The 25,619-nt window shown below is 41.8% G+C and overlaps 1 long non-coding RNA gene across 1 annotated transcript; it reads right to left on the reverse strand.

The window, feature by feature from the left end:
* Window positions 1-1,182: 1,182 nt before the first annotated feature.
* On the reverse strand, window positions 1,183-25,619 carry LOC148124781 (uncharacterized). Its single transcript, XR_015745062.1, has 3 exons — window positions 21,450-25,619; window positions 13,037-13,154; window positions 1,183-2,798 (listed from the first exon to the last, which is right to left on the reverse strand). It is a non-coding gene; the product is annotated as an uncharacterized LOC148124781 (long non-coding RNA).

The following is a 25,619-nucleotide window of genomic DNA, read 5'->3' on the forward strand; positions in this document are numbered from 1 at the left end:
TTTTATTTTCCTGGCTTTTTATTCCACACACACTCTCACACCCACACCTCATAGCCATTGCTTTCTGGCAATGAATTAAAAAAAATGTTATTGTTTCTTCAATCTATTCTGATTCTATTACAGGATGCTAAATTATCTTCCTTCCTTTGATCAATTCCCAGGCCTAATGAATTCTAGCCAATGCAGCATACAAAACAAGTCAAACTAATCCCTACAGGGTTAGTTTACTACCTGTGTGGGCTTTGGGGAGCCCCAAATTTTAAAAAGTGATTACGATGATTATTTTATTCTTAATCTAGATTTCATGTCTGTATCTCCTGGCGATTTCTCATCCAAGCCCTAAGCAGTTCGCTTTCCGCTTCCTTTTTGAGATTTGCCAAGGTCGGTGAGGGTACTGATGATCTTTGCTGAATTAATCATTTCCAAGACTTGAAGGACCAAACCCACCATTTCTGTTAATGGATTTGATGAGCAATTGGATCAAAGGAATCACACAGAACATCAGACCAAAAATATAGAGAGATGAGAGGAGGAGAAAGATGAGAAGAGGGATGGAGGCTAAAACATATAAAGAACATTTGCTGGAACTGCAGGGCTGGGATTCTACCAGTTCGCACCTATTCGCTAGATCCGGTTGTTAACATTCTAAGCAGTTCGGAGAACCGGTTGTTAGAAGAAATTACTGGCCTAATCCTGTAAGGAAGGCAGGAAGGAAACATTCTGGTGTTGCTTACAGAAGCTGCCTCTCCGTTGACCCTTATTACATTCTTGGCAGGACTAGACTTCCTGTCTCAGGAACTTCTCTGGAGTTTTTTCCCCTTCCTTTGCTGGTACTTTGCTTGTGTGGAGTGACCATTCAGAGTTACAATGGCACTGAAAAAAGTGACTTATGACCATTTTTCACACTTACGACTGTTGCAGCATCCTCACAGTCATGAGAGGCCAGGCAAGGAGATGCGTGCCTTGTGTGAGTGATATTGAATTGGCCACGCCCAGCCAATAACATGACCCCCAAGTCATGTTCACCCAGTCACATGACCACCAAGCCATGCCCACCACCTAAGCCACACCCATAGAATTAGTTGTTAAAAATCTGGATCCCACCTCTGTGGAACTGGGTATGTCTAGTCTGATGAAAAGAAGTGTTCCAATATCTCAGGGGCTGCCCCAAAGAAGAGGGAGTCAAGCTATTGTCCAAAGCACCTGAGGGCAGGACAAGAAGCAATGGGTGGAAACTCACCAAGGAGAGAAGCAACCTAGAACCAAGGAGAGATTTCCTGACAGTGAGAACAATCAACCAGTGGAACAGCTTGTCACCAGAAGTTGTGGCTGCTCCATCACTGGAGGTTTTTAAGAAGACACTGGACAGCCAGTTGTCTGGAATGGTCTAGGGCTGTGATGGTGAAACTATGGCAAGAAAACCAGCACGCACAGAGAGCACCAAGGACCCCACAGTTCGACCCTGAGCTACAGAGATTCCCTTCTTCAGGTCCTACTGTATTACAGGATTAGCTGTTATATTCTTCCTTCTTCCTTAGTGTAGGAAGAAATATCCTTCTGGGTTCAGTTCTAAGAGGGGGAAAAGACACTGGAAACATGGAGGATGTTTGGAAAGATGGTTTAATGGTGGACAGGACCACATGGCTTGGAGCTCCAAAGTGAAAAGGACGATCACATGCTTCAGGATGTTGGGTGAAAGAAAAGAAGGGCCGATATGCTGAGAGTGCAATTGTTTTATACCCTCTGTTGGGATCTGAATTTGAGCTTGTATTCTGATTGGCTGTCAGACTCCCAGGGACGGAGGTCTTGGCTAATTTTGTAGCCTTTGTCTGGACCACATGGCTTCACCGGAGTGCTGGCTGATGCAATCTTCCCAGGCCAGGTGGTGAGATGGGCAGAGGGCTTTGTTATGTAGAATACTCTGGCCTTAATGGCCCACCCATTAACAAAGGTGGGGGTGAGCTTCTGCTTCTGAGGTGATTTTCTGCATCCAAGTTTCTACTCTTTTTAGGGGAAATATTCTGCCTTTTAAAAAATATTTCCTAAAATATTTTATTTTTCTTGGCGGGTGGGTGGGTTTTAACTTCCAACATTAGAGGCAAAATTGTGGCTGAACTCTTGGGAGAGGTTGAAACCTCACGAGCTTGTGAGACAGGCTTTGAGTATTTTCACATCATTTTACAGTTTTCTGATATTTCAGAAGCTGAGTTTGTCCGGGACTAAACAAGATTGCCGATCCTCTACCCAGAACAGTGAAAATCTAATCCTATGGTCTTCTGGCTTGCTTTTGCCATGTCCAATGACGTTCTGAGAAATATATGATTATTATTATCATCCTCATCAATATAAGCACCTCTTCTCATTGTCAGAGAAAGCTAAGCTTTATTTACTTCAGCAATACTCCTGGGCTCAAGGGAGTCTTTTGAACCAATATGATGAATGTTTCCTTGTGATATAAGAGGCCAGTAAATGTTTAATGCTAATATTAAAATGAATAACCTCCCTATTCATGTGCTTCACCAATTTGATTACAGCATGCTGTTATGATGGGGTGGCTGTTGACTGAAATATTGCTGGAGTTCTTTTTTGCATATGGAAATAAGAGTGGGTAGGAATCTAGAAACAATTCAAATTCAAATTTGATCTCTTCATAAGATCTGGGCATTTCTTACCCTCAAGACTTGCCTTCCTGAGTGCCTATGGTCACAAGGAAGCACCTAGGAACATGAGATACACATCACTTGGTTCTGTGTTGCACAAGTGTGTTGATCACGTCCTGGTGTTGATGATGCACGACACTGTTAGGAGTGACAGTTAAGACCAAAAATCAGCCAAAATATCTACTTATGTCTGGACCATTCTCACCACACCCATTGTAGAAGAAAAGCAAGCAGAGCTAGGGGTGTGTGGTAGCAGAGTTAAGTGGGTCATGTCAACTCATAAAACATTTTGTATATACATTTTATAGTTGACAACCGAAAGAAGGGAGGAAGTTTCAAAGAGCAGGCAACATTGTGGAATCGAAAGTACATTCCATTCATATTTTCTTCAAAGACTGATTAGATGACTGAAGCTTCTGCCGGGCAAAAGTCTAATTGGAGAGCCTGATTGATGACTCTTGGCTATGGATGTGTTTCATTGGATGATGCACCCAGAGTGATGGTGGGGAAAGCAGGATCAAGGGTGATAGTGAATTATGTATCTCAGAGTTGGCTATGCCCAAATTAATGCAGGACGTAGAATGTTAACTTCCAATTATTATTTTTTAGTTTGGGGAGTGTGGCTTGAGGCTCATGATTTAATTGGAGTAACTGCCAAAATCCTGACAGGTCATTAATTTAGAGTCATTGTGTTCCCACAAATGCTCCAATTCCAACTCCTCCTGAATTTTGTTCTTCATCTTTGTATAAAGTTAGCATCCACTCCTCTCCTAGAAGAATGAAACAATTTAGGAAATATTACAGAGGCAGAATACAATATTTTCCCCTAAAAGAGAAATTAAAGAAAAATCTTAAGGGAGACAGAAACTCAGAGCTCCAGCTCCCTGCCCCCAAGCAGATGCTGAGCTGGGGCAGCTTTTAGAAATGCAGATTTGTAACATCTGCAGCGAAGTCTGAACAAAGGCAGAGTAATAGGATTAGCCGTCACTCAAGAGCCAAACCAGGACAAAACCAATAAGCCATAATAGGAATTGCCCAGCACCCCTTCAGAACACAAGCTCCTTCCTTGCATCATTTTAGAGCAGACAAACTTAGCTTGAACAACCTATAAAGCCAGCTATGATCCCTACATAACCCCTACAACAGCCAATAGAATACATGTTCTCGCACAGGAACAGGAAGCTCAAGTGCAAAGCCCAAGAGAAGGTATAAAAAACAACCCCTCCCCCTCAACTCCATGCGGTCAGCTGCACCAGAACCCATGTGGTTCTGCTCCATTAAACCATCTTTCCAATCAACCTCCATGTTTCCAATGTCTTTCTCCAGGGCTTGGAACTGAACCAGATGGACATTTCTTCCCACACCCTTATCTGGTGCCAATTTAGTGTTGAACTTTAGTTAACCAGATTCTTGTATGTAAGCTTGAATAAATCTTGTGTGTTGCAATCTTACAAATGGCCTTGATTCTTTGTGCCTGATACACATATCACTGGATCAGTGGGATACTATGTTGTGAAAACTCCAAAGAAAGGATTAGTGTCAAGTTCCAAAAACCAAGACGCACATACACACACCACTGAATCAGTTAAATACTATCTTTTGGAAACTCCAAAGAAAGGATTAATGTCAGGTTCCAAAAACCAAGAGAGAGATTCTTCTAAGCAATTTCTTTGCCCAAAGATGGAAATCTTGCCAAACTAAAGCAAGCAACTTACAGCAATAAACCTACATTCTGAGAATTCCTAGGGAGAAGCCATCTTAACTCTCTTCTTCCCACTCAAACTATCTAAACTTCTCTGTCTTTTGCTCTTCTGGAATGCAGCTCCTCTCTCCTGGGAATCCAGACTGCATTCCACCACAATTAGCTAACTCAAGCCACCATTCCTAAGAATTAACACACACTAACACAGAGACTCAACGTCATCCTAGGGGGACCTCTTAGGCCAGTCAGTTGACCACTTTTGCTTAACTGGCCCTCTCCGGAAAAAAAACAACCCTATCACAAAAAATACAGAACAGCATAGGAGACACCCTCTAGAATTGGTTGATTATTGAGGCCAAGCTACGTATCTACCCATTCATGAATTTTTCAACTATGGTGAGCCATCAAGAAGCTTTCAATATGGCAGCAGGTTATAAGTCTAATGAATAAAGTAATGAGAAAAAGATGTTGCCTTGCACATTTTGAGAAATGGAGTGCGGATGGCATAAAATTTTAGAAAAGTTTGCTTTCTCAAATGAAACTCAGAGGGCAATTGATGAAGGGGTTGAAACCGATGGGTGAAACTCCAAAGAATCTTAAGGCTTGGGCTGTCCAGACAGTATATAGGTAATTGGGAATTGAGATAGTTAAATTAGAATTGGGAGCTGTCCCCTTAAGAGAATGCCTCATGGTAAATGTAGATAATGCATCCTGGGAAATGTAGTTCATGTCATGTGGTCACATCTGTAATCCTGATTGGTCAGTGAATTGACCCTTGGTTGGGTTGGGGGAGTTTCCTTCACTCTTGCCTGGACCCCAGCAGCGTGCTGATGCCTCACCCCCTTGCTCCTTCGTTACGGGATGAAAGTTCACTATGCTTTTATACTATGAAGACATCTGTGCCAAGAGTTGGACATTAAGATGAATCTCAACATTACCGTGAGTTTTACCTTGAGGATACCTTGTGATTCCAATAAAGAAACTTTGTATGGAAGCCTTTGTAGAGTTGCCTGTCTGTCTTTATATTCAGCCAACGATTTAAAAGACAGAACACCTTCCGTGCTACAATTTTCCATCCTGACCAAAGGAGCTTCTCGGAATCTGCTCTTTGCCTTTGTCCTGGGACCCAAATAGCTTTGCAAAAGAATTGTTTCCAACAGTTACAAAAGGAAAAATAAGAAATAAACCCTTTGACCCTCTCACCCCTCCTCATCTCTTGGGAGTCTAGTAGTTATCCCCCTTGCGAGAATGAGTGATATTTCTATACTTAGTATTTCTTTCTTTCTTTCTTTTTTAAAAAAAGCTAAAAATGAGACATCAATAAAGCAGTTAATGTCACGGCTAATCTGAGTGGAGAAAAGGTGTGAAGATAGGACTCCTTATCTCAGCCCACCTCTGGTTGCAAACCTTTGTCCAGATGGGCATGGAGAGGAAAAAAGGGTTGCAAAAAAGCTTATGGATGAAGAAACCATGCAAAAAGGAGGAGGAGGAGGAGGAGGAGGAGGAGGAGGAGGAGGAGAAGAAGAAGAAGAAGAAGGAGGAGGAGGAGGAGGAGGAGGAGGAGGAGGAGGAGGAGGAGGAGGAGGAGGAGGAGGAGGAGGAGGAGGGGGGAGGGAGGGAGGGAGGAGAAGGAAGACATAGGGGAGGAGGGGGGAGGGGGAGGAGAAGTAGGAGGAGGAGGAAGAGAAGAAGGAGGAGGAGGAGGAGAAGAAGAGAGGAGAGGAGGAGAAGGAGAAGGGGGAGAAGGAGGAGAATGAGAAGAAGAAAGAAGGAGAAGGAAGAAGTAGGGGGAGGGGGAGAGAGAGAAGAAGAAGAAGAGGGAGAAGAAGAAGAAGAAGAAGAAGAAGAAGAAGAAGAAGAAGAAGAAGAAGAAGAAGAAGAAGAAGAAGAAGAAGAAGAAGAAGAAGAAGAAGAATAATTATTGAAAATAAAGAGAAAGATCTAAGACCATTGAAAAACCACGTTCCATCTCCCCGTCCTGTTCTTTCTCCTTCAACCTGCTTCTTGCACTGCAGACATATCAGCCTACTGTGTTCCATCTGTTCCTTGTCAAGCTTTTTGAAAAAAAAAAAGATCAAACAACGACTAAATGCGAGTTGCAAGCAAAAGACCGATCTCCTTCTTGACAGCTAATCCCTTCAGACTCTTTCAAGGTTTCCTCCGCAGAAAGTTTTCATGAGGAAAAGGGGAAGAAAAGGGGTCTTTAAAAAGAACGTCTCCTGATACTCATTTTAATCACTGGTCTGATTCTGCCACTTTGCCCTATTTCGTTTTCATCTGAAAAAGCTTTAGGCCTTGGACTGTTCCACTTCACTGCTATGCCAAATATTGTATTCAAGAGGGTTAGGCTCTGAATTTATTCTGTGTGCTGTGTTCGTTTCTGTCGGCCCAGCCAGGTAAACCACTTTAGGAAATAGATACTACAAGAAATATTCTATTTCGCTGAAATAGGCTATTAAAACTAAATCTTAAAAGCCAGGCACAGTTTTCCTTTCCCTTCCTCTTATACCGAAGAACATTCAAAGTGGCAGAAAGTAGCTTTCTTTCTCTGCTCCTTCCTGTTTTGATCACTAAGTGTTGCATCTTAGGATTCTTGATGAATGCATTTGCACCAAAGACAAATTCCTTGTGTGTCCAATCACACTTGGCCAATAAAAGCTATTCTATTCTATTCTATTCTATTCTATTCTATTCTATTCTATTCCATTCCATTCCATTCCATTCCATTCCATTGCAAGCTCATTTAACAGAGGGGGAAGGGACCTTGTAGCAGTGGTGGGATTCAAAAATTTGTTACTACTGGTTCTGTGGGCATGGCTTGGTGGGTGTGGCTTGGTGGGCATGCCAGGGGAAGGATACTGCAAAATCTCCATTCCCACCCCACTTTGGTGGAAAGATTACCACCGGTTCTCCGAACTACTCAAAATTTCTGCTACTGTTTCTCCAGAACTGGTCAGAACCTGCTGAATGCCACCTCTGCCTTGTAGGTTATCTAATGTTCTAGTCCAACCCACTGCCTAAGCAGAAGACCCTACACCATTTCTGATAAATGGCAGTCCAGTCTCTTCTTGAAAGCCTCCAGAGATGAACCTCTCACAACTTCCAAAGGCAACCTCTGTCCCATGGGTTGATTGTTCTCACTATTAAAAAAAGGTCTCCTTATTTCTAGGTTGAATCTCTCCTTGTTCTTCCATCCATTATTCTTCGTCTGGCCTTTTGGTGCCTTGGAAAATAGCTTGACCCCTTCCTCCTCTCTGTGGCAGCCCCTCAAATATTGGAAGTCTGCTATCCTGTCTCTCCTGATCCTTCTCTTCACTAGACTAGCCAAGCCCAGTTCCTGCAACCGTTCATCGTATGTTTTAGTCTCCGGTCCTCTCATCATCTAATCATCTTGGTTTCTCATGTTTTCTTGTGGGCTGTTGTGTATTTTCTCCCACACCCTCTCTCTGTTCCTCTACAATTTATGATAAATTTGAGGGTAGATTTTTGAAGCAAAGACAGATTTGAGGGCATATTTTTTTTTTTTGAAGCAAGGAGTTTATATCAAGGAAAGAAAGAGTTAAACATTTATGTGGCCTGCAAAAATAGAAAAGACTTTACCTGGGGCTCAAACAGCAGATATTGGAGAATGTTATTTTAATCTCTCTTGGGTTATTTCCTCACTAGAGATTCGTTGCATTTTATAGCATTTTTTTGTGTGTGCTGACAGTAAGTCTGTCTTCATTACTGATTTATTGCCACAGTGATGGTTGGATGAAGTCCAAGTCTGCTTCTGGTAAGTACCTGAACATGTCTATATATTTTGGATAGCAATATGGAAGTAATTTCCTACTGATTTTGGGATTTCTTTTTTATAACCCAGAGATTTGGATTATAGATAGGAAAATTAAATCAGGTTGACCCTCCCAATGTTGAGAATCAACATTGAATGAAGTGGCTTGGATCATCCAGGCAAACATCCCTGAAAGAGTTTTCATCAAAATTTCTGTCTCTTCCCCAAACCTTTGCAATATGCAGGCAAAGTGATTAAGCTTTACATTAGACAACAACAACAACAATAATAACAACAACAACAAATGGACACTATAGAATAGGTGGTATTTGGCTCAACAGTAGTAACTATGAGAGGGATCTTGGAGTTCTAGTAGATGATCACTTGAATATGAGCCAGCTGTGTGCTGCAGCTGCCCAAAAAGCCAACACAGTTCTAGGGTGCATTAACTGAGGGATGGAATCAAGATCATGTGAAGTGTTAATACTATTTTATAATGCCTTGTTAAAGCCACACTTGGAATGCTGCATCCGCTTTTGGTTGCCACAATGTAAAAAGGATATTGAGATTCTAGAAAGAGTGCTAAAACATACAGAGAATGGTTGCAGAAACTGGGTATGTCTAGTTTAATGAAAAGAAGACTAGAAGAAGACATGATAGCAGTGTTCCAATCTCTCAGGGGCTGCCCCAAAGAAGAGGGAGTCAAGCTATAGTCCAAAGCACCTGAGGGCAAGACAAGAAGCAATGGGTGGAAACTGATCAAGGAGAGAAGCAACCTAGAACCAAGGAGAGATTTCCCGACAGTGAGAACAATCAACCAGTGGAACAACTTGCCTCCAGAAGTTGTAAATGCTCCAACACTGGAAGTTTTTAAGAAGATGTTGGACAACCATTTGTCTGAAGTGGAGTAGGATTTCCTGCCTAAGCAGGGGGTTGGACTAGAAGACCTCCAAGATCCTTTCCATTTCTGTTATTCTGTCCTAAAGAGGTGGCTGTCCAGTTTCTTAAGAACTTCTGAGATAGAGAACCCACAACCCCTACAGACAGACTACTCCATTAGCACTGATGATATTACCTAGCTTGTGTAAACATCTACGAGAAAACAACCAAGCTCAAAGAGCAACAAGAACCCCATACTCCTCCTCCTCCTCCTCCTCCTCCTCCTCCTCCTCCTCCTCCTCCTCCTCCTCCTCCTCCTCCTCCTCCTCCTCCTCCTCCTCCTCTCACTCTCCCACTCCCTTCTAGCACTGATGACATTACCTAGTTTGTATGAAATGAAAGATCCGCAAGAAAACAGCCAAGCTCAGAGAGCAACAAGGACCCCATAGTACTCCTCCTCCTGCTCTTCCTCCTCCTCCTCTCCCTCTCCCACTCCTTTCTAGCACTGATGATATTACCTAGTTTGTGTAATGAAAGATCTGCAAGAAAGCAGGCAAGCTCAAAAAGCAACAAGTACCCCTCCTTTCAACCCTGAACTACAAATACCCCCCCATGATTGAAATTATAGTCGTACTATCAGGACATGTTTCCTGACATTTAAATGAAATCTAGATAGCTTTAACTTATATCCATTACTAAAGCTTCTTAGTTTCTGTAGCAATGAAAAGTAAGTCTTCACCAACTTCCCATGCCATCTTTTTATGCATCTGAACACTGATATGTCCCCTGATAGGAGAGATTCATAATTTCTTAAAATTTTGTGCCAGAAGGTGTTAAGTCCTCCAGCAATTTCTCCAGTGACCTTTCTTAATTGCCATAAAGTCCTATTTTACTTTATTTTTTAGCATTGATGCATAATTCATTATGTTAAGGGAACATAAATAAATCAAATAAATCCTGAAATACAACAGAAAGGTGCTAGATGCTCTGTTGGTCTTATCAGGTGTCTTTATTTTTAAACCAGCTGTGAATCAGAGAGCCTTAAAAGAAAGGCAGACTTTTAAATTAAAGATTATCGATTAGCATCCCTAGCCTTGTTCAATATCCTGCCAGCCATACACACACAAAAACTCCAGTGTATAAATTTCCCTCTCAAGGTCAGTCACGGTTACCTTCCTCATCTTGAGCAATTTAAGGGTTCAAAAGACTCCAGTCCTGAGATGGGAAAATTAAAATGAATAAATAAACAGAACCTCTTGAAAACCAGACAGAAAGCCAGACAAGAAATAATGGATGGAAACCGAACAAGGAGAGTTTCAACCAGGAAATAACACTGTTCAACTATTTACAAAATCTGCATTATTATTACTATTAATCTTCTCATCACTCCTTATCGCCCATCCCCTCCCACTTGTGACTGTATGACTGTAACTTTGTTGCTTGTATCCTTACCATGTATATTGACTGTTTCCTAGTATGATTTGATTGCTTATTGCACCCTATGACTATCATTAAGTGTTGTACCTTATGATTCTTGACAAATGTATCTTTGCTTTTATGTACACTGAGAGCATTTGTACCAAGACAAATTCCTTGTGGTGTCCAATCACACTTGGCCAATAAAGTATTCTATTCTATTCTATTCTATTCTATTCTATTCTATTCTATTCTATTCTATTCTATTCTATTCAGAAATTTCCTGACAGTGAGAACAATCAATCCATGGGACAGAAGTTGCCTTTGGAAATTGTGGAAGCTTCATCACTGGAGGCTTTCAAGAAGAAACTTAATGCAATCCTAAACTGAATTAACAGAGGGATACAATCAAGATCAAGTCAGGTACTAATACTATTCTACGAATCCCTAGCGCAACCAAACCTAGAATGCTGCATCCAGTTTTGGTCACCACACTATAAAAAAGATGCTGAGACTCTAGAAAGAGTGCAGAGAAGAGCACTAAAAACTGTTAGGGGACTGGAAGCTAAAACATATGATGAACGATTGCAGGAACTGGGCCTGGTTAGTCTAGTGAAGAGAAGGACCAGGGGAGACAGGATAGCAGTCTTCCAATATTTGAGGGGCTGTCACAGAGAGGAGGAAGGGGTCAAGCTATTCTCCAAGGCACCGAAAGGCCAGACAAGGAATAATGGATGGAAACTGAACAAGGAGAGATTCAACATGGAAATAAGGAGAAACTTTCTGACAGTGAGAACAATCAACCCATGGAACAGAAGTTGCCTTCGCAAGTTGTGAGAGGTTCATCCCTGGAAGCCTTCAAGAAGAGATTGGACTGCCATCTGTCAGAAATGGTGTAGGATCTCCTGCTGGGGCAGGGGGTTGGACTAGATGACCTACAAGGTCCCTTCCAATTCTGTTAATCTCTATCTGTATCTACAACCAATTCTATATTACAGCTAGTCCTCGATTTAACATTTCATTTAGTGACCATTCAAAGTTAGAATGCCATTTAAAAAAGGGACAATTTCTCACACCTACACCCATTGCATCATCCCTACTGTCATGTGATCAAAATTCAGATGCTTAGCAACTGACTCATATTTATGACAGTTGCAGCCTCCTGGGGTCATGTCATCCATTTTTGCAACCTTTGTGAAAAGCAAAGTCAATGGGGAAGCCAGATTCACCGAAACAAGCATTTTACTAGCTTAACAACTACAGTGATTGATGGCACAAAAGGCCATAAAATGGGGGCAAAATTCACCAAATAAACGTTTCACTTAGCAACAGAAATTTTGGGCTGTGCAATACTGTGGTTGTACATAGTGGGGTACCTGTATCTTTTAGTACCACTCTCCTTTTTTGTCTGTGCTGGTTAAAAATGTTGAACGCTGTTCTTTTCAATGATTGCATTATCGGCCAAACTTCCCTAGTGGTTCCCATCGCAGGAGCCTGATATTCTGTCTAGCTCCTCCTCTTTGTTATACATGTGGCTCATGGCACCATGGAATGTTCTCGGCTTCAAGAAATCCAATTTTTAAAATCTATTGATTTGTTTGTCAAATATGTACACGATAACAAGAACAAGTATGAACATAAACAAGAACAAAGGGAGTAAATACAGATCAATGGGGACAGCGAGACAGGGACGGTAGGCACACTGATGCGCTTATGCACGCCCCCTTTAAGGACCCCTTGGGAATGGGGTGAGGTCCATGGTAGACAGTTGGAGGCTGAAGCTGTGAGGGGTGGAGACTGTAACAACGGAGTCAGGTAGGGCGTTCCAGGCATTGACCACTCTGTTGCTGAGGTCGCATTTTTTGCAGTCAAGTTTGTATCGGTTTACCTTGAGTTTGTTTGCCCCTGTGTTATTGTGGTTGAAGCTGAAGAAGTCGTTGACAGGCAAGATGTTGTAGCAGACAATTTTGCGTACTATGCTTAGATCGGACCACAGGCGGCACAGTTCCAGATTGTCCAGGCCCAGAATTTCAAGCCTGGAGGCATCAGCAATTCTATTCTATTCAAATGTGAATTGATTGTTTTCCCGGCCCTTTGACAAATTTACTTCGAAAGGCTTCTTGCAGCCACAGCCTCGGTCGCAATCATGCTAGCCAGAATATCGTCTAAATTATGGATGGTGTTTGAAATGTCTGGCTTTTGGCTTTAGGCCCATTCTCGGGTCCCTGGACGAGCTATGCTTTGCAAAGCATTTGGCCTGCTGATCGTATTCCGATCCAAGAAGGCGAGGGAAACTTGCAAATGGTGCTTTCCAAGTACTTTGAGATCCATTACTCATCAGCAGGAACCCTGGAGGTTTCAGAACTTCAACACCTTTGAAGGGCACGAGTTGGAGAAAAGAAATGCTTTTTTTTTCTTTTTCAAGTATGAAGAAGATAGATAGATAGATGATAGATAGGTAGACAGACAGACAGACAGACAGATATATAGATGATAGCAATAGTATTTAGACTTATATACTGCTTCACAGTGCTTTTATAGCCCTCTCTAAGCAGTTTGCAGAATCATCCTATTGCCCCCAACGATCTAGGTCCTCATTTTACCCACCTCGGAAGGATGGGAGGCTGAGTCAACCTTGAGCCTGGTGAGATTCGAACTGGAAAACTGCAGGCAGCTGGCAGTCAGTAGAAGTAACCTGTAGTACTGCACTCTAACCACTGCACCACTGTGGCAGAAAGAGAGAGAGAGAGAGAGAGAGAGAATAAACAAGGTGAAGACATTCATCAAATGGATTTAGATTCTACATGTTGGTTTTGATTGTACAGGTACCCATTAGCTCACCTGAACAATAGATCATAAGGGACCTACATGGTCAAAATGCTACTTTTTCTGTCAGCTCATTTTTTTCGTTGTGGTTGGGAGGTTTGAGGAAACACCACTGGTGCCTTAGGCCTCCCTAAATTCCAAAGACCCCAAAATTGGGACCAAACAGTTGTGTTCCTTTTCACCTTGAAGAAATTCTTGCCACCACATTATTTTTTTGCACCCCGGAACAAAAGGATTCCTTCAGCCCTCCAATCTAGGGAGTGTTCATTATCACTCTAGCATCTGTTTAACTTGAAAAGTTATTTAAAGAGTTAGAGGTGGCCTTGTATCACGATGGATCAGTGACAAGCAGGCTCAAAATCATTGATATTCCATGGAGAGAATCTTGACTTGGAAATCTTCCCACTTAGGTTTCGGTGTTGTAAATTGCTTTCCAATCCCACTGATTCCCCTCAGGCCACATCAGGGTTTGCAACAGCAATAAAGAGACAATTGGACTCTGCCACGTCTTGGGTGGAAGCCAAGCTACATTAGACTACATTATTCTCGCTTTAGCCTTTCTCAAAACCCAATAGCTGAGATATTTGCAAGTGGAGAAGGACAGCTGCTTGCTCTTTTTTTTTTTTTTTTGGCAAAAATCTGCCGGTTGCATCTCTCTGCCCTTTATTTGTGAAATGAGCTGGGGGAAAGCATGCAAAAGGGGAAATAGTTCATGACACCACTATGTTAGAGATAAGGATGGCTAAGGAAAGTAGAGAAGTGCTTGACATTTTCTGATAGAACATGGAATGGCTGGGTGCTAATCCCCAAGTTCTTAGGCGTTTCTAGGTGGCAAATCTATGCTCATTGGGTTCCATGAGATGTCGCCTTGGGAATAAAACTCCCTTCCCTTCTTTTCTCTTCTCTTCTACTCTGCTCTGCTCTGCTCTACTCTACTCTACTCTACTCTACTCTACACTCCATGCCACTCCACTCTATTCCATTCTATTCTATTCTGTTCAGTTCTACTCTCCACTCCACTCCACTCCACTCCACTCCACTCCACTCCACTCCACTCCTTTCCATTCCATTCCATTCCAATCCATTCCATTCTATTCTATTCTATTCTATTCTATTCTACACTCCTTTCCTTTCCTTTCCTTTCCTTTCCTTTCTATTCCATTCCATTCCATTCCGTTCCGTTCTCCACTCCACTCCTTTTCATTCCATTCCATTCCATTCCATTCCATTCCATTCCATTCCATTCTATTCTATTCTATTCTATTCTATTCTATTCTACACTCCTTTCCTTTCCTTTCCTTTCCTTTCTATTCCATTCCATTCCATTCCATTCCGTTCTCCACTCCACTCCACTCCACTCCACTCCACTCCACTCCATTCCATTCCATTCCATTCCATTCCATTCCATTCCATTCTATTCTATTCTATTCTATTCTATTCTATTCTACACTCCTTTCCTTTCCTTTCCTTTCTATTCCATTCCATTCCATTCCATTCCATTCCGTTCTCCACTCCACTCCACTCCACTCCACTCCACTCCACTCCATTCCATTCCATTCCATTCCATTCCATTCCATTCCATTCCATTCCATTCCATTCCATTCTATTCTATTCTATTCTATTCTATTCTATTCTATTCTATTCTATTCTACACTCCTTTCCTTTCCTTTCTATTCCATTCCATTCCATTCCATTCCATTCCATTCCATTCCATTCTATTCTATTCTATTCTATTCTATTCCACACTCCTTTCCTTTCCTTTCCATTTCATTCCATTCTATTGTCAAGAAGCATACTAAGGAAGAAATGGAGTTCTGAATCTGCACACTACTGTGCAATTCAAATTACAGTCATCATTTCACCCCCTTCTGGCTTACACTTCACTATGTTCTTCTCTGCACCCGGAGCTACGTTACACTTCTTACAAATTATCCTCAAAGGGATCTCAGCAGGAAAAGAGCTTACAAGTCTACGACAGAGAGAATGTCACAGAATAAGGGGAGGTTCTATAAAACAGTTACTGAATTTCGGTGGTAGAAGAGCTACCTTCCTTGATGATTTCCTATTGAGCAGGGCAAGGATCGGCAAGCCATGGGATGCTTTCTTTGAGCCTCATCAAACACTTCCAAGATTGCACTGCTGAAATTCAACATTGCACTATGAATAAAGAGTACTGGCTTGATGCACGGTTGAGTTGAGCAAGGGAAGAAAGGAAGGAAATTAAGGGAAGAGAGGGGAAAGGAGAGGGGCGGAGACAAGAGGAACATCATAATATTATAATCCCAGAAATTGTAGTCTTCAGTGTTCAAAGATACAAGAAAAGTGCAAATCCCTATGATCACCTTAGAAGTATTCCCATTTGGCTTGGAGAAGCAGAGACCATACCAAATAGACACTTGCTGCTTTATGAAATTACAAAGTTGAACCATATTCCTTCACATCTCCATTTCACCTCCAACAGCAAGAGACCAAAACACAATGTAATTTTACACACACACACACACACACACACAGGCTCTCCTGTGAATGAGTCAACCCAGCAATGTCATGGTTAAGTTAATGCTGGACTGCCACCATGCCCCAACCTTGGAGAAGGATCCATTGATTGAGCATCCTGAGACAACTGGGACAAGTCACAGGAGGAGAAGGGGGAAAGGGTGGGGGAGCAGGAGGAGGAGGAGGAGGAAGAGGAGAGGAGGACGAGGAGAGGAGAAGGAGAAGAAGAAAGAGAAGAAGAACAAGAAGAGGAAGAAAAGAGGAGAGGAACAAGAAAGAGAAATAGAAAAAGAAGAGGAGGAGGAGGAGGAAGAAGAAGGAGAAGAAGAAGAAGAAGAAGAAGAAGAAGAAGAAGAAGAAGAAGAAGAAGAAGAAGAAGAAGAAGAAGAAGAAGAAGAAGAAGAAGAAGAAGAAGAAGAAGAAGAAGAAGAAGAACAACAACAACAACAACAACAACAACAGCTTGATTCAAAATGCATGTTGTAAAGTGTAAAAAAATCCAAAAGGCTGGCTTGTCATGGAAGTATATGGAGAACTGGAATAACAATGCTTTCCTCCCCCGCCTCCAGCTCTTTCTCCAAGTTATGAAACCAGCCAGTGACATTTGCAGCATATTTCCAAATTCTATACTAATTTTAATGCTGGAATAATTACCTTGGCAATATTCTCATTTCAGGTAACTTATTTATTCACAGATGTATATCACAGTCATTGAATTTTGTCAAAAAATAATAATAATCAAGCTAGCATACAGAATATTCAATTAAAACATTGTCATAAAATACAATGAAATATGACAAGAAGTAAAAAGGTAGATGACAGGGCAGGTTTTTCTTTGAAACTCAGAGCTCAATGTTACAAAGGGGGGAAAAAAATGAAAGCTACAGCTTTAACCATTCATTTTAGAGTGCCTATTCAAAACGAAATTAAACTGGGATCTCCAACCTTGCAGTCAAAGCAAGCCCTAATTGTTTTTAGCTACATGAAGCAGAAGTTCCCTGATTCAATTTATTCTAAATCAGTGTTTCTAAAACTTGGCAGCTTTAAGATAGGCAGCAAGCTTGATGTAGTGGTTAATGCACTGGGCTAGAAATTAGAAGACCATGGATTCTAGTCCCAATTTGGCCACAAAGCCAGTTGGGTGACTGTAGGTCAGCCCTTCTCCCCTAGGTAGAAGAGGACAATAGCAAACCACTTCTGAAATGTTATCAAACTGCAGAGAGTGATCCATGCAATCACCAGGAGTCAACACAAGGGCAACTGTAGGAGAAGAGCATGCAAAGCTGGAAGGTGGGGTTAAACATGTCATCAGTTTGGAATCATTACATTGTGACAAGAGACCTATGTCCATTAACCCTTGAATTCCATTGATTCTGATCTTGCACCAATTTAGTTTTGACCGTTAGTTGGCTATATTCTTGTACTAGAGGTGGTAATGATAAACTCTTCTGTGCTTTGAACTCAACAAATTGTTATTATCTCCTTTTAATGACCCCAGAAACCCTTTCAAGGTGGAGTCTGGGCATCTGAATGGAGCTGAGTGTTTACTGGCCAGATGCCCTTCCTGTCACCAATGCGGAGTTATATTCAGCAGATATATTCTCAACGTGCCTAGAGAGAGAAATATCTGCCTCTACCTAGGATTGAACTCACAACCTCCTGATTGTGAGGTGAGAGCTCCACCTCTAAGCTACTGCACCACTCCTTGAACTCAACAAATGCTCCTGGTTATTTGTGCCTGACAGCAACTTACAACAGCCTTACTTGCTTCCTATGGCCAATCATCATCAAACTGGTTCCCTTCCAGCAACACTGGGCTTGCAGTATCTCCGAATCCCCAGATAGTTGCAGTTACATCACATCTGTATCTGTCACTTGTATCCTTATGATTTATATTGACTGTTTCCTGATATGATTTGATTGCTTATTGTAACCTATGACTATCATTAACTGTCGTACCTTATGATTCTTGACTCTTGGTGGATGTATCTTTTCTTTTATGTACACTGAGAACATTTGCACCAAGACAAATTCCTGGTGTGACCAATTACAATTGGTCAATAAAGAATTCTATCATCTATCTATCTATCTATCTATCTATCTATCTATCTATCTATCTATCTATCTATCTATCTATCTATCTGGAGGCACTTGGTTAGAGAAAATAGTTTTCAGTCATGACATAACCATTTGAAAGAGAGAAGAACTTTTAAAAGACTCTCCTCAGAAGAGGGTGGATATTAACCCAAGAAGCGGATTCTCAAGTAGCACTTCTGCGGGCGAAATCCCAAAATATCAAGAAGACACTTTCCAGAGATCTTCAAATTCAGCTGGCCACTCAACAGCTGGAACAATTGAGCTTATCTTGTCAAGCCACCTGTTCTTGTCTGCCTGGCCAATATCCCATTCACACTGAGCCTTTACTTTGAAGAGATGGGGAGGGAAAACATATTTAACAATCAGCACAGGCCATAATGAGAAGATCCAAGTGTCCAGATTTAGAATTTGTGTAGAGGATGAAGCATATGAAGAAATTCTGCATCAAACTGATGGAATGGACTATAAATCCTGTTGGAAATGAGGCATTCAGAGACCGAATGAAAAGGAGAGTGATGATGGCGAAGAAAATCCTGCTGCTAAACTCTTAGATGGTCTAAGGGTACCCTTGTATCAGATCTTTGTAGCAAATGACCATGCTGAGCCTGACGGGGGAGTCAAATACGTCACTAGTCTCAAGTCCCTTTGCACCCACCAGAGACCTAAGTCCAGTCCACCTTGAATTCCATTGATTCTTATCTAATTTGCTTTAACTGTTAATAGTTCAGATTCTTGTAGAGAGCTTAAGCTTGCAAGAAATCCTTATATTCATTCAAACTGCCTGGGTTTCCTGATTTCCAAGCATTTCTCTCCATTTCCAACATGACTTCACAGCCCAAGTGAAAGACCCAGCAAGCAGGCATTTGCTAATTATTAACCTGGCTGATGGATATTTAATTAAGTTGGCAGAAATAGTTCCCCTTATAGTGGATAGACAGTTTTGTCTGCCCCTTTAGATGAGTGCAAAAGGCATGCAAAAATAGAGACAAATCTTCTGAGCCAAGGAACCTAACTGGCTTTCAATGGAGATCATCTTAACTGAATTATGAAATTAGCGGAAGGGGGAAAAATCCAGGACACAAATGAGAACCACCAGTTCCAATGACTGAACATTCATTCACACTTTGACATGTGCATGTTAAGTCTATGGGAAAGCAGACTCCTCATCTGCCTAACAAAAGAGCCATGGATGGGGGGTCTAATGGCACTGTCCCATGGGGGGAGAAGGGAGGAATTATGGCCAAACTTAGCTTTCTTAATTAGCAAGCATGGTGGCTTTAATGACTGGCCTTCTGACTACATGTGAGTAATTATCTAATTAACCTCAACTCAACTAAAAAAACAACAACAAAGGGATGTTGAAGGCACATTCTTCTACCATGATTAAAGCTCCCAGCTAATTTGTACTAAGGAAAAAGAAAGGACTGACCAGGATCTGCCTGACAGCCAGTGATAGTTCAGTAGTATTTTTAGAGATTGAACTGTGAGAAAAGACACTTGCAACATTCCAGGTTGCACTGGAAGCTTAACCCAATAACAGCATCTCTATAGTACAGAGCACAGTCAAGATGTAATACTAGGAGGCAGGCTCAGGTCAACTATTAGGAGAAAATTCTTATTTATAAGAGGAATGCAATGAAACCAGTTCTCTAGTGTCAGCCCCACTAGTTGAGGTGGTATTCAGCAGGTTCTGACCAGTTCTGGAGAACTGGTAGTGGAAATTTTGAGTTGTTTGGAGAACCAGCAAATCCCATCTCTGACTGGCCCCGCCCCCATCTATTCTCTGCCTCCCATTGAGTCCCAGCTGATCGGTGGGTCTTCTTTGGTTGCCCTGCAAAGCAGAACGGACCTGAAAAGCAGGTTAGTGGGGTGGGGTGGGGTGGGAATGGGATTTTGCAGTAACCTTACCCCAGAAGTGGGAAGGGAATGGGGATTTTACAGGATCCTTCCCCTGCCACGCCCACAGAACCAGTAGTGAAAATTGTTTGAATCTCACCACTGCCCACTAGGTAGACTAAACCAAGACATCAACTCCACAGGTAAGGCTAGGACTACTTTTACTGAGATGGGCTGTAAGAACAGAATCTTACCGGTCTGATGATGTCATCCATGCTCCTCCTCCTTCTTAGACCCCTTGGGGAGTCGTCTACCTGAGACACTTCTGAAACTATCTTGTTGTTCTGAACTTAATAATGTTTTGACCTAGGTAGGGTCCTAGATATTTCCAACGAGTCCATCTTCCTTATTACAGTGGACTGCGAGAATAGCCTTGAGGGAGAGAAAGAGGTGCCTCAACCAAGACAGTGGTCAGGTAGAACAGGGGTCTCCAACCTTGGCAACTTGAAGCCTGGTGGACTTCAACTCCCAGAATTCTGGGAATTCTGGGAGTTGAAGTCCACCAGGCTTCAAGTTGCCAAGGTTGGAGACTCCTGAGGTAGAAGACATCTGAGTCCAAAGCAGGGATGGGATGGAGGAATCATCTCAAACTTGGCCCTCCCTGGTTCTCTTGGAGGTAATGGCAAAGAGGAGAAGGGACACATCTGGATTTGCAAGATTCTGTTACTGTAAACTTGCAATAAAAGTAATACCTACATTGGTAACCATGGGCAGCCAGAGTAACTAACAGAAAGGTATTAAATTGTATAAGATCAGACACATTACCAGAAGGTAAAAATCATAAGTCTCCCACTAATTTACTTTGGCAGTGTCATGCGTGCAAACTCATTGGTGAAGGCAACGATGCCAGGAACAGTGATGTTTATGGAACAACAAGAAGGGACAAGCAAAGAACTGGCTGGTTTGATACCATCAAATCTGATACAAAAATGAACATCCATGAGCCATGGTGGTGTAGTGGTTAGGGTACAGTACTGCAGGCTTCTTTTGCTGCCTGCTGGCTGCCTGCAATTTGGCAGTTCAAATCTCACCAGGCTCAAGGTTGACTCAGCCTTCCATCCTTTCGAGGTCGCTAAATGAGGACCCAGATAGTTGTGGGCAACAGGGTGACTCTGTAAACCACTTAGAGAGGGCTGTAAAGCACTGTGAAGCAGTATATAAGTCTAGTGCTATAGCTATTCCTTTCTTCCTTCCTTCCTTCCTTCCTTCCTTCCTTCCTTCCTTCCTTCCTTCCTTCCTTCCTTCCTTCCTTCCCAGTGGTTGGAGCAGCATGGCAGGATAATTCTGCTCACTGTCAGCAGTTTGATGTTGACTGACTCAAGGTGGACTCAGCCTTCCATCCTTCTGAGGTCTGTAAAATGAGGACCCAGATTGTTGGGGGCAATAGTCTGGCTCTGAAAACCACTTAGAGGGGGCTGTAAAGCATTGTAAAGCAGTACATAAGTCTAAGTGCTATTGCTAACCAACAACTGAAAGGAGAGTGCTTGCCTATAAAATTGCCAAGAGTCAGACGCAACTGAACAGTTAAAACAGAGGTCTTCAAACTTGACAACTTTAAGATTTGTGGACTTCAACTCCCAGAACTCCTCCTTTAATCATGTTAGCTCAGGAATTTTGGGAGTTGAAGTCCACAAGTTTTAAAATTGCCAAGTTTGAAGACCCTTGGGTTAAAACACAACAATTTTGGTTTCTTGGTCTGGATTACCTTGAAGGACCAGGTAGGGAGGTGATGGGCTCACTCCTGTAGGATCCAAGCATCAGTCACCTGTTCAGGATGTTTTCATTTGGATTCTTCCCTGAGTAGGAGATGAAACTCGGTGGTCTCCATAGCTGTAGCTTCACACACAAAGCTAATCATTGGTTCATTTTACAATGATCTCAGAATGTACTGAACTCTATATCTCCATGTGCAAAGCAATAAATCATAGTCTACAGCCTACAGGGACTGCGTTCATCAGTATGCTAAGCCTCATTAAAGCTCAGTGTGTTTTGTCAAACTGGGCTGATTTTATACATGGGCACACAAAAACCCCAAAGGAGACAAGATAGACCACCTCTTTTGTCTGATAGCCTGTCCATGACTTAAAATTCACACCACGGTTCCTATCTCATTGCTGAAACAACAAGCGCATAATTCATTTTAAAGGAAGCAACAGCTTTAAAAAACATAGGAATGACGTTCAGTGGCATTAAATAAAATAAAGCCAAAGTCTTTGGGGCTTTCTTTTGGTTTTAAATGCCCTTGGATCTGGTTTTCTCCAAATGTCATCCAAGATGTGCAACGAGGCGCATTCAGCCTCCTCTCTCAATTATGACACTTTTATTTTCACAGCAGCCATAAGAAGCAAATTGGTAGAAGGATATTATGGCTGCTTACATTTGCTGCAAAGGACCTCTGTTTAATCCTGACCCACTGTCAGTCCAGTCTCTTGGGTTGAGAGGTATTTGACCAGGCAAACAACTAAGCCTTCAAACTATTGTTTGTCTTCAAACTAAAGCAGCCGTATTAGATCTTCTAAAACAGCATTTCTCGACCTCAGCCATTTTATGAGGTATGGACTTCAACTCCCAGAATTGCCCAGCCAGGCTAGCAATTCCCCATGCTGGCTGGGGAATTCTGGGAATTGAAGTCCATACCTCATAAAATGGCTGAGGTTGAAGAATACTACTCTAAATCCTAACTACGTTGGGCACCAGGCCAAAACAAACCTCCCATTTTTGGGGAAAAAAAAACAAAACCCAGAAGCAAACATACCTTCTTTCCATCCTAGTTACTGCCTCATTAGCATACATGGCATAAAATCCTATGACTTGATAATTGAGTTGTGTCTTTCATGTTACAAATAATTCCTTTTCCAGTTAAGTGAGTTGTGTGTTTTCAGCTTGTTATGGGGGGGCGGGTGAGTAATTAGCACCTTTCTCCAACCCAGCTTAATTAAATTCTCACATTCGCTTCTATGTTGAACATCGAGGTTTTTGAGGTTGACAGTCCTAAAGCTTCAAGTGACATTTAATTACTTCTTTCCCCTTCTTCACCACAACATGGCCCACTAATGAACCGCGGTGTATCCCTTGCAGGTGTCTCTGTTCCGCCATTATATTGTTGAAGCGTTAAGCTTCTCTTCTCGCGCTTTAAAAGGCTATCATGATATACTCAGGAAGTCATACCCATGAAATATTGAGATGTGCATAATTTGAGCCAGGGCAGCTTGCAAAATTTAAAAAATGAAAGCTTTAAATGTCTTTAAACATACAGTAGGCTTGACACAATAGCTCAGTTTCTGAAGGCCTTTACAAGAGTCTTTAATCACCTCATGACTCATGTGTAAAGTTTTGACGCTCTAAATCAGGGGCCCAATGCAAAAGACAGCCCAGAAAATTAAATTTAATTCCTAACAAATACTTATGGCAAACATTTCATTTCTACAAAAGCAAAACCTATCTGAAAGTTTTATTTTTACACATAGCTGCACTGGGCGTGTAACTATTGGATCTGTGGATTGACCAGAAATCTTTTTTTTTGTTTTATCCCGAAACAATATTTTAAGACCTCATTTTAAAAGATAATTACAAGATCCAGAAAAGAAATATCTCCAATTATTCTTGCCTCAAGAAGAAAAATATTTACACCAAGCTAAGGGTTTTGCAATCAAAATTACATAAACTAAACATAAATTATCCCATTCCACTGCAGAATTTATATTCTTGACAGGCAAAATCGTTTGATCAATCAAAGCGCTGAGGACAGCTCATGAAATTGGCTCTAATTTTATAATAAATCTATTGTTCATAACACAGCCAGGGTGGGCTGGCTGCCTCCTTTACTAGAGAAAGTACGGGTAAATAACTAAAGCCATGTGGCAGATGCCTCTCTGATGATCAGTTGGGATGTTTTTATTTATTGTTCCCATAACGCCAGTATCATTTAGGAAAGTCAACACACACTTTTTTCTATCTTTGCAGGAAACTTTTCTGATTTCAAGTATGAGATTTATCCAGGGATGTAATGAATGGGGTGAATCCAGGACCATGCCTTATGCCTTATATACAGGAAGTCCTCAATTTATGACCACTATTTCCATTGCTAGGCACATTAAGTGAGTCACACTTGATTTTTTTTGACCTATTTTGACAGTCACTGCAGTTGTTAAGTTGACTTGTTGTCGTCATCAAATAAATCCAGCTTTCCCCATTGATTTTGTTGTCAAAAGAAGACTGAGAAGGTCTTGGCAATCCCATGAACGCTGTACACTGCAGTGGTTGTAAATACATGGAGTTGCCTTAGCACCCAAATGTTGATCGTGGGATTGTGGGGATGCTGTAATGGTTGTGTGAAAATTGGTCATGAATCAGTTTTATTTAGGGCCGTTGTGAATTCAAATGGTGGCTAGACAATTGGTTGTAAATTAAGGACTACCTGTAAGGCACGGACAATTGTAGAATAGGTTTTCTCTACCAGGTGACTACTACAGGTGTTCAGACACCAGTTTGCAGAATTCCTGTTTAGCACTGGTATTGGCTGAGAGAGAAAAACAGAGGCAGGGAGGTGTAGGACTTCAAAATGTGAACCAGAGGTTAAAAGGTACCTTGAGGTATGTTTACAAAGCTCCTTTGAAGCTAAGGTAGTGGAACAGGTCCCATTCATGCCAAGATGCGCTAACCTAGATGCCTTTACACTATCGGTAAATTAACCACAAATTAAAGGTAGTCCATGACTTACAACATTTTGCTTAGCAACCATGCAAAATTACAACGGCACTGAAAAAAAACAACTTATGAACATTTTTCACACTTATGACCATTGCAGCATCAGTGGTGCGGTGGCTTAGAGGTAGAGTTCTCACCTCACAATCCGGAGGCTGTGAGTTCGATCCTAGATAGAAGCAGATATTTCTCTCTCTGGGCACACTGGGAATATGTCTGCTGAACAAAGCTCCTCATTGGCAACAGGAAGGGCATCTGGCCAGTAAATGCTCAGCTCCATTCAGTTGCCCTGACTCCACCCCGCAAGGAATTACAGGCTCATTAAAAGGAAAAAAATGACAGTTTGCAGCATGCCCATGGTCGTGTGATTTACATTCAGATGATTGATAATTGATTCCCATTTATGACGGTTGCAGTGTCCCTGGAGTCAGACTTTTGAGAAGCAAAGACAATGAGGAAACCAGATTCGCTTAACAACCGCATGACCGATTTAATAACTGCAGTGATTCACTGAACAAAGGCAGCAAGCAAAGTTGTGAAATGGGGCAAAACTCACTTAACGAATTTCTCATTTAGCAACAGAAATTTCGGGCTCAATTACGGTTGTCATAGGAGAACTTCCTGCATATATCTCCGAAGAGTTTTCTTCCTAAATAACAACATATCTGGTTGGAGCTTCTTTTGAAAGTTCTTATTCCTCTTGAGACATATCGAGCAGGAGCAATTTTAATACAGGTGATGTATTTTTGCTGACGCACTAGAAGAGCATGTCCTTTTTCTGGTCATTAGTATGATTGTCCTATTTTCCTCCACTCGTGTCTCCTTTTAGGTCTGTCTGCAATTTCAGGAGAAGTGAAACCCATATCTAAAGTCAATGAAAAGAGCAGCCGACAGAACAAACTTTTTTTTAAAAAAACAGTAGGTCACCTAGCAACTATCTCAGCAGGACCTTGGACAGCTCTAATTGAGCCCTACTGAGTTAAGTTCTCTCTCATTAGGATTGGAAAGGAAGCTGACTCAGGAAACAGGCAGCACCTGTTTGGATGCTGACCACCTTAGACCCATAAAGGCCTCTCATCTGATTTTACAAATTGGGGAAGAGGAGCACCTGGGGAGCTAATTCCAAACCCTAGAGTCTGTTCTTTGATTGTGAAAGTCTTGAGTATGAAGC

The sequence above is a fragment of the Pseudonaja textilis genome, chromosome 12 (genome assembly GCF_049901715.1).
Source record: "Pseudonaja textilis isolate UNSWEBS1 chromosome 12, rPseTex1.2, whole genome shotgun sequence".
NCBI classification, from domain to species: Eukaryota; Metazoa; Chordata; class Lepidosauria; order Squamata; family Elapidae; genus Pseudonaja; species Pseudonaja textilis.